This window comes from Panthera onca, chromosome X (genome assembly GCF_046562875.1).
Source record: "Panthera onca isolate mPanOnc1 chromosome X, mPanOnc1 haplotype 2, whole genome shotgun sequence".
Taxonomy (NCBI): domain Eukaryota; kingdom Metazoa; phylum Chordata; class Mammalia; order Carnivora; family Felidae; genus Panthera; species Panthera onca.
This window is the reverse complement of record NC_138357.1, coordinates 36,490,778-36,501,143: the sequence shown is the minus strand read 5'-3', so window position 1 is coordinate 36,501,143 and position 10,366 is coordinate 36,490,778.

Sequence of the window (10,366 nt, the reverse complement as noted above, 5' to 3'; positions counted from 1 at the left end):
AATATTTTAAGCATGGTTTATATCTGCTGTTAAAAACAATGACCTTGACTTAGGTGTGTGTTGTGCCTTGAGATAGTAGGATAATCGTATAAAGTCATAATGATTACCGGGTTATTAAAAAAAAACCACAAACATCCATAACATTAAAATGGTAGTAATAATTGTGTCAATGATAATAATAATTTATGTCATTATTTCACTTTCTTCTTTCTTTTTAATTTCTATTCTTGTCAAATTTCAATGTACATAATGTTTAGTAGAATAGAACATGAATAATTTACAATAGATAAATATATGTGTTTATCGAGGATTCATGCTTAAATGTATTTTTCTGGTAAGAGCAGTAATCAAAAATTATGGAGATCCTGGGGCACCTGGCTGACTCGGTCGGTTGAGCATCTGACTGGCTCAGGTCATGATCTTGCAGTTCATGGATTCAAGTCCCACTTTGGGCTCTTTGCTGTCAGTGCAGAGCCTGCTTCAGATCCTCTGTCTCCTTCCCCCTCTGCCACTGCCCCACTCGTGCTATAAATAAATAAATAAATAAATAAATAAATAAATAAATATTATGGGGATCCTTGTTCTAGAGGAAAAACATGACTTGTTTATATTAACAAAGTGTTTTACTTTTTAGTCTCTGACCTTACATTTTCATCTGGAATGACACCTTAACTACTGCTCTCTTCCCTCCATGCCTGTCCCTGAATGTTTTAGATTGACCTTCATAATAGCTATTCTCTAAATATACTCTCTTCCTTTATGGATTTCTTTTTAACTTTTGTTAATGTTTGTTTATTTTTGAGAGAGCGAGAGAGACAGAGTATGAGTGGGGGTGAGGCAGAGAGAGAGAGGGAGACACAGAATCCGAAGCAGGCTCCAGGCTCTGAGCTGTCAGCACAGAGCCTGACGTGGGGTTCGAACCCACAAACCATGAGATCATGACCTGAGCTGAAGCCGGACTCTCAACCGACTAAGCCACCCAAACGCCCCTTTATGGATTTCTTTTTAATCCAACTTTTTGTGTTATGTCAGGTAAACCCTTCCTTCAAGACCCCATTCACATTCTACCTTTTTTTCAAAGGCTTTGACTTACTTAGAGTTATGTGCTATATTAGTATTATTGTTTTCACACTGCAAGCACCTAATGGCAGGCATTTCATATCTTCTTTCCCTTCTTGCTCCTACTACTAGTTTGGAGTTTATATATTTGCGTTTTCTTTTTACTCATTACCATTCAATGTTGTAATGCATACTTCACTTAATAAAATGTAATACTAACCAGTATTTCTACTCTTTTGAATAATACAAGGTCCTTAGGCTGATTTAACTTAGGCCACCGATCTCCTTTCTTTCATGTTATGTCCAATATTTTAGTTCCATATTGTTGTTATATCCTCCCAAGTTTGTCATTATGACTTTTGATCTTGTTTTAGGCAGACATTGTTTCTTCAGATTTATCTACCTTGACTTATTTTTCTCTTTTTTCCTGAGTGTTCATTCTTTTTGTTTGTCTGAATATGTCTTTTTTGCCCTCATTTTTGGATACTGGTTTAGTTTAATATAAAATTATAGATCTGTATTTCTTTTCCGTAGCCTATAACACCCTCTGTGTTCTGGATTCCATGCTTGCTGTTCAGAAGTCTATGATCAGTCCAATGAACAACCCTTTGAAGTACATATGCTTTATTCGTTGCTTTTAAGATCTCTTTCTCTCTGAGTTTCTTTAGCTTCACTATGATTCTTTCTGCCTTCATTCTAAACTCTGAATGAAACTTCACATTCATCTTCCATCTAAAGATACACTTCTTAGCAAATTCTGGAACTTTCTGCCTTATCCAACACTTCCAGTTGTTCTGTAGAAAGAGAGATTGAAAGTTGTATAATCTGCTTTATTACCAGAAACTGAACTGCTCTGTACAACTTAATACTTCAAATTTTGTTTAAACATTTCTCTTCTGCTAGACTATGAGTTCCTTCAAGTGGGGGAAAGATGTTTATACCTTTTGTATTTTTTTAATGTTTATTTTTTTTGAGAGAGAGAGAGACAGACAGACAGAGAGTGAGCAGGAGAGGGAGACACAGAATCCGAAGCCGGCTCCAGGCCTTAAGCTGACAACACAGAGCCCAATGTGGGGCTTGAACCCATGAACTGTGAGATCATAACCTGAGCCAGAGTCAGTCACCCAACTGGTTGAGCCACCCGGGTGCCCCTGCCTTTTTGTATTCTTAACATCTGTCACAGTACCAGGGGCATAGTAAGGTTCAATTATTGTTCATTTAAGTACCATTTATTGTGGATATTTAAAGCAAAATAGGGCTATTTCTGAATTATCTGAATGTTTATAACAAAGCAGGCTTGCTTTTGTTGTCTATTACTTGGGCCATTTTGCTAATCATACATTTTATATTGGCTATAAAGACCTTGATTGAATTTCTTTCCTTCCCTATTTTCATCTAAATGTAACAAAGTTGTTACATGGTTATAAGTAGAATTGATAGTTCCATCTCTCCTTAATGATATATTTCAGCCTCATAGAGCAACTGAAACTTGTTATGAAACTTTATTGGGAAATAGCATCTTCATTTATTCCAGAGAACAAAAAGAACACAAAATTTATCTTTAAAATAAACAAAAGAAGATAAATTTTAGAAACATCTTCTCATACCATTTGGAAGTCATTATCGTGTCCTAGCCTGTTCTTTAAAGCTGTGGTGCTCAATGCATATACATAGATATTTTGGAAAACTAGAAAAACTCATATTAGTATTTATTTGAAACAACAACTCGCCCTGCCAATGTGTTCAGAAGTCTATTATGTCAAGTGCCATTTGTTGAACTAATGCCTAATGACCTCTCTTTATGATTCCATTAGTTACTACTCAATGGAAATTATTCATTGAAATGAAAATAAGGAAATAAAATTCATGCATGGTAGCTGCTGATTCAGTACTGCATCAAAGCTTTAGCACATTTACAAAATCAATAAAGGTATTCTAAATGGCTACATTTTCCAGAGCCCTAATAGCAAATTAAAGGCTACACATCTCTCTTTCATCATGCCAGCTAAGGATACATTATTCTCCAGGTGCTTTTCTCTATTTTCAAAATATGATATTCAATTTGAACTTCCATATGGATGAACAATTAAGAAATTGGCACTTGAGTAGGTCTGGTTTTTTTGTACCGTGAAGTTAAATCAAGTTTCTCAATTTTCTTCAGAGGAAGAGCAAGAGAATATATATGTGAGAACAGACTTCTTTTGTGAATTAAAATGTGGCTGGGCATATACCCATGGCAGCAGAACCAATATAGAAGAAACCTTGCAAATGTAACTTTGGCCAAAATAATCACCTGCAATCTGATTACAGTCAGACAAAAATGGCAGTGGCATAGCTCTAGAAAATCTATGTGATGGCAGTAGAATACTGCGTCAGCCCAGTGGGTATTTACTAAGTTCCTTCTATACGTTTAACACGTTGTTAGCAGCACAGGAGGACATGAAGTGATATTTTCTTTCAAAGAGATTGAAGTACTCGTAGAAGGAGAGAAAATGTTAAAGCATGCCATGTATGCATCAACTTAAGGACATATGTATGTGATATTACCTAGAAAGTTCAGTGGATGACCATATCAAAGGGAGCTGGTGCAGCTGGGAAAGGCTTCTTGGAAGAGGGGGTAATGTTACGGTGGGGAAAGATATCAAGAAAGAACTTAGTGCACTGAGTGTACAATGTGTGGGACGGTTTGGCTGAAGGAGAAACCTATATGAATTGGAGAAATAGGATTCTTACTTAAGGGTGGGTTGAGGCAGATTATAAATGACTTTATTTTTTTAAATTTTTTAATGTTTATTTTTGAGAGAGAGACAGAATGTGAGCAGGGGAGGGGCAGAGAGAGGGGGAGACACAGAATCTGAAGCAGGCTCCTGGCTCTGAGCTGTCAGCACAGAGCCCAACGTGGGGCTCAAACTCACAAACCTGCGAGATCATGACCTGAGCTGAAGTCAGATGCTTAACTGACTAAGCCACCCAGGTGCCCCTAGGCAGATTATAAATGACTTTAAATGACAAAATAGTCAGAACATGGTTAGACAGTCAACAGTAAGCCATTGAGTATTTCTTCAAGGCTTACTGTGTAATCATCAGGATTCTTTTGTGAAGAACTGGTCTCACCTCAGGAAACCATCCAAACCCTAGAGGACAAAGCAGGAAAAAACCTCTCTGACCTAGCTGCAGCAATTTCTTAGTTGACACATCTCCAAAGGCAAGGGAATTAAAAGCAAAAATGAACTATTGGGACCTCATGAAGATATAAAGCTTCTGCACAGCAAAGGAAACAATCAACAAAACTAAAAGGCAACCAACAGAATGGAGAAAGATATGACATATCAGATAAAGGGCTAGTATCCAAAACCTATAAAGAACTCACCAAACTCCACACCCCAAAAAGCCCCAAATAATCCGGTGAAGAAATGGGCAGAAGACACGAATAGACACTTTTCTAAAGAAGACATCCAGATGGCCAACAGGCACATGAAAAGATGCTCAACGTCGCTCCTCATCAGGGAAATACAAATCAAAACCACACTGAGATCCCACCTCACGCCCGTCAGACTGGCTAAAATGAACAAATCAGGAGACTATAGATGCTGGAGAAGATGTGGAGAAACGGGAACCCTCTTGCACTGTTGGTGGGAATGCAAACTGGTGCAGCCACTCTGGAAAGCAGTGTGGAGGTTCCTCAAAAAATTAAAAATAGATCTACCCTAGGACCCAGCAATAGCATTGCTAGGAATTTACCCCAGGGATACAGGAGTGCTGATACATAGGGGCACTTGTACCCCAATGTCTATAGCAGCACTTTCAACAATAGCCAAATTATGGAAAGAGCCTGAATGTCCATCAACTGACAAATGGATAAAGAGGATGTGGTTTATATATACAATGGAATACTACTTGGCAATGAAAAAGAATGAAATCTGGCCATTTGTAGCAACGTGGATGGAACTGGAGAGTGTGATGCTAAGTGAAATAAGTCAGGCAGAGAAAGACAGACACCATATGTTTTCACTCATGTGGATCCTGAGAAACTCCACAGAAGACCGGGGGGAGGAGAAGGGGGAAAAAAAAGTTACAGAGAGGGAAGGGGGCAAACCCTAAGAGACTCCCAAATACTGAGAATAAACTGAGGGTTGATGGGGTGGGGGAGGGAGGAGAAAGTGGGTGAAGGGCATTGAGGAGGGCACCTGTTGGGTTGAGCCCTGCGTGTTGTATGGAAACCAATTTGACCTTGATCATGTGTATGCACGTCCGTGTGCACACACACAATTTTTCCTTCTCAACCCTTCCTCCTTTACTTGCCACCTCAGGACACTGAGTATGGACTTTTTGATTAGAGGGATTTGGCTTAAGGAAGAAAGAAGTTGGAATCAGGACACTGGTAAGAGGAGGCAGGTCCAAATAAGGCAGACCAGACCAGTTAATATCTTCGGGATCTAGTGAGTTGTATGAGATAGGACAGGGAAGAATATTCTACCACCTACTGCCCATCCAAAGATTTAAAATTTTTAGTATGAATCCAGAGAATGGCACTGCTTTCTTTATCTCAGAGAAAAGATCATCTATCCTATGGCACTTTGCCTCTCAGCTCCTTTATAGTTCATTTAGGTGAGTTACTCTCTTTACGATGGCAAAAACACTTAACACAGAGTTCTATCACAGAGATCTATCCTCTTAACACATTTTATGTGTACCTACAGTTTTCTTAACTTTAGTCACTATATTGTACAGAAGAACTCTAGAACTTGTTCATCTTGTGCAACTAAAACTTTTTAAAAATGTTTATTTATTTATTTTGGGAGATAGAGGGGGAGAGAGAGAGAGAGAGAGAGAGAGAGAGAGAGAGAAAGAATCCCAAGCAATCCCGATGCAGGGCTCAATCTCAAAAACTCAAGATCATGACTTGAGCAGAAATCAAGCGTTGGATGCTTAACTGACTGAGCCACCCAGGCACCCCATGCAATTGAACCTTTATACCCATTGAATAGCAATTCTCCAATGACTCTTCCCCCCATCCCCTGGCAACCGCTGTTCTGCTTTCTGCTTCTATGAGTTTGACTATTGGAGATGCCTCATGCACATGGAATCATACAGTGTTTGTCCTGTGAGCGGTTTATTTCAGTTCGCACAATGCCCTCTAGTTTCATCCGCGTTGTCGCATATGGCAGGATTTCCTTCTTTTCTAAGGCTGAATAATATTCAATTATGTGTATATACTATATTTTCTTCTTTCATCTGTCAATGGACATTTAAGTTGTTTCCATGTTTTGACTATTGTGAATTATGTTGCCATGAACGTGGGAGCACAGATATCTCTTCCAGATACTGATTTCACTTTCTTCAGACATATACCTAGAAGTAGGATTGCTGGTTCATAGGGTGGTTCTATTTTTAGTATTTTGAGCATCCTGCATACTATTTCCCATAATGCTTGTACTAATTTATATTCCCATCAATAGTGTAGAAGGCTTCCCTTTTCTTTACACCCTCACCAACACTTGTTTTTATTGATGATAACCCTCTTAACAAGTGTGAGGTGATATCCCATTGTGGTTTTGATTTGCATTTCCATGAAAATGACTGATGCTGAGCACCTTTTCATATACCTATTGGCCATTTGCATTTTCTCTTTGGAGAAATGTTTATTCAAGAAATTTGCCCCTTATTGGGTGTTTCTTTGTTTATTTTTGCTATCCAGTAGGGTTTTTTTTAATGTATTTTGGATATTTACCCCTTGTAAATATTTTTTCCCAAAGCATAGATAGGTTGCATTTTCATTTTCTTGATTGTTTCCTATGCTGGGCAGTATGATAAATCTTCACATAAAATGTGTTTCTCACATGCCCTGTGAAACACTGAGCACAACCTCTGACTTTGGCAGTAATGTTAGGAGGCTTTAGCCACTTTAACTCCATTTTATAGAAAGCCAATGAAAATTTCAGATGCAGAAAGGTGATGAACAAATTCTTAAGTATAAATGAGATAAATTATGAAATTGATCAAATGGTTCAGATATATATCCATTCAGAATTTGACATCATGCATTACAGTATATTGCTATAGTATAAGCTTGAGAATAGGTATCCGCTATAATACATTTTAACAACAATAATCTCTGTAGAATCAATAACTGTATGATTTCACTTTAGGTGTAGGGTTGGCTATAAAATTGATTCCCATAGTCTAGTGTGAAAAGTTGAGGAAAGGGAATTAAGATTGGCTAGGAGAGTCAGTATAAGGGAAAGGTTTTTGTTTTGTTTTGTTTTGTTTTGTTTGCAAATGTTACTGTCAAACAAATAACCAAAAAAGCAATCTGTTATCAGAGTAGGAAGTTCACCATAACACTTGTCACTGCAGAATAGGGTATAAAAAATAGTTTCTGATTATTTTCTCCTTCCCTGATTTTATCTCCTTAGTCTTTTTTCCTTTCTTCCTTTTTCCTTCTTTTACTTCCCACTCCCTTTATTCTCTCCTACTGCTTGCTATTCACTTGGCCAATAATACGGACACGTATCTTAACCCTTATGAAAATAAGAGTGAATAAACATAATCACAATGAACAATAGGAATCAAAGCATTGTTTTTTTAATTTAAATGTATTTATTCAAATGCAAGTTAGTTAACATTCAGTGTAGTGTTGGTTTCAGGAGTAGAACCCAGTGATTCATCACTTCCATAGGACACCCAGTGCTCGTCCCAACTGCCCTCCTTAATGCCCATCACCCATCTAGCCCATCCCCCCCCCACCTCCCCTCCAGCAACCCTCAGTTTGTTCTTTATGTTTAAGAGTCTCTTATGGTTTGTCTCCCTCTCTGTTTTTATCTTATTTTTCCTTCCCTTCCCCTATATTCATCTCTTTTGTTTCTTAAATTCCACACATGAGTGAAGTCATATTATATCTGTCTTTCTCTGCCTGACCTACTTCACTTAGCATAATACCCTCCAGTTCCATCCATGTTGTTGCAAATGGCAAGATTTCATTCTTTTTGACCGCCGAGTAATACTCCATTGTGTGTGTGTGTGTATGTATATATATATATATATATATATATATACACACACACATATATATGTATATGTATATGTATATGTATATGTATATGTATATATATATATATACACACACACATATATATGTATACACACACACAATGGAGTATTATATATATCTATATCTATATCTATATCTATATCTATATCTATACCACATCTTTCTTATCCATACATGAGTCGATGGCCATTGGGCTCTTTCCATAATTTGGCTATTGCTGATAGCACTGCTATAAACAGTGGGGTGCATGTGCCCCTTCAAATCAGCATTTTTGTATCCTTTGGGTAAATACTTAGTAGTATAATTGCTAGGTCATAGGGTAGTTCTATTTTTAATTTTTTGAGGTACCTCAAAAAAGCACTGTTGTGACTTCCTTATGGACTGCGTGTTTATGCCTGATCTATAAAGCCCTGGGATATAAAGAAATACAATGTATTCTTTTTTTTTTTTTTTAACGTTTATATTTGAGACAGAGAGAGACAGAGCATGAACAGGGGAGGGGCAGAGAGAGAGGGAGACACAGAATCGGAAGCAGGCTCCAGGCTCTGAGCCATCAGCCCAGAGCCCGACGCGGGGCTCGAACTCACGGACCGTGAGATGGTGACCTGAGCTGAAGTCGGACGCTTAACCGACTGAGCCACCCAGGCGCCCCAATACAATGTATTCTTAAGTGTAGAAAAACCAGATTGCTCAAACTTAGCTTCAGCGTTCTTTGTCAAATGACTAAAATATCCACTGGTTCCTTCCTTACCTCTGCCTCTTCACTAAATCTTATACCCTCTTTCTTCTAACCAGGTAAGCCACAGACACTAAGGCACTGACTTAATTCTATCCTTTCAGCTTCTGAGAATTCCTTGACTTGATGAAACACTTCAAAAGGGTAAAAATCACGTTATCTGAAGTCTGTCTGTAACAGTGTTATTTTGATATTGCCTTTGGCTACATTATTCACCTCTCATTTATTAGAATATAGCTATTATATTAAAGTCTTCTTAGTGCCTGCAAAATAATATCGGAATATATGCTCTTGTTAAATGTACTTTTATGAGGAAAGGAATAAAGTAGGTGGCAAACTTTCCAGGTATGGTCACCAACAGTAAAATGTTTACAGCTAGATTTACGGAAATCCAGAAGTCAGTAGATAAACACTGCAGCTGTAATAAAAACTTATTTTTTACACAGGAAAAGAATGGCAATGACAGTAATATTTTCCCCCAAAGCACTTTACGATACATTCTTTATCTGTATCGGTATGCAATCTCCCAGTGAGGGAGATTGTTATAAATACTTAAAATGCTTTTTCAAGTGCCAAGCAAAAACAGGCCCTTCTTACATCCCAAACCTGAACTGAAAGCTCTCGGGGGTGGGGGGGGGGGGTTGTCAAAGTCATACGAAACTGAGTTAACATGAATGGGAAATGAGCAATGTTTTTTTGCTCAAATCTTACTTAGAAATCTTGAGTTTGTGTATCTAAAAAGAAGCTCCAGAAAAACATTCCTATTTTTTAGATCAGAAAGGAAGTGGGCTATTGAACCTTTTTCCAACATGGACGTCTCTAGGAAAGTATGCACTCCCATGTGGGGAAATCAAGCTAATTAGCCTTCAAGGTACCTCCCCAAATTGGAGAGGGTTTATCTGGCATGATCATTCTGCATGCCATGTGGGGTGCCTTGTGGAAATTTAGATGTTTAAATGGGTTTGGTTTTCAAGTTGTGAACTTTTCTCTTGAGCTCTTTTATTTTTGGGTTCCAAGGCATTGGACAAAGTGCTTAGGGGGCACAAACACTTCTGCTACGACCAAATCATATGTAACAATGGTGCTGAATAAAAAACCTGACTCTGAGCTCTCAGCTAGTGATTATGCATGTAAGGTTATTGCTCATCAGAAATTCTTTCTGGGGTACCTGGGTGGCTCAGTCGGTTAAGAGTCTGACTTCAGCTCAGGTCATGAGCTCCTGGTTCAGGAGTTCGAGCCCCACTTCGGGCTTTGTGCTTGTGGCAGGGTCCCCTCCCTAAGGAATGTGAAGAAGAAAAAACACCCTCAAGGCAACCTGGCTATCTCTCAGGACCTTGGAACCTGAGACCACTTAATCAGACTACATGTTTTTGTGTTACCATATATGGGAGACAGAGAAATAGAAAATATATAAAAAACTACACCACGTGGCGGTCGGGGCTCAGTTCTTTGGGTAAGAACCCAACTGAGCCGTGCCGGCACGAATAAAGTTGCCTCCTGGAAAGAAAAGCCTCCATGTC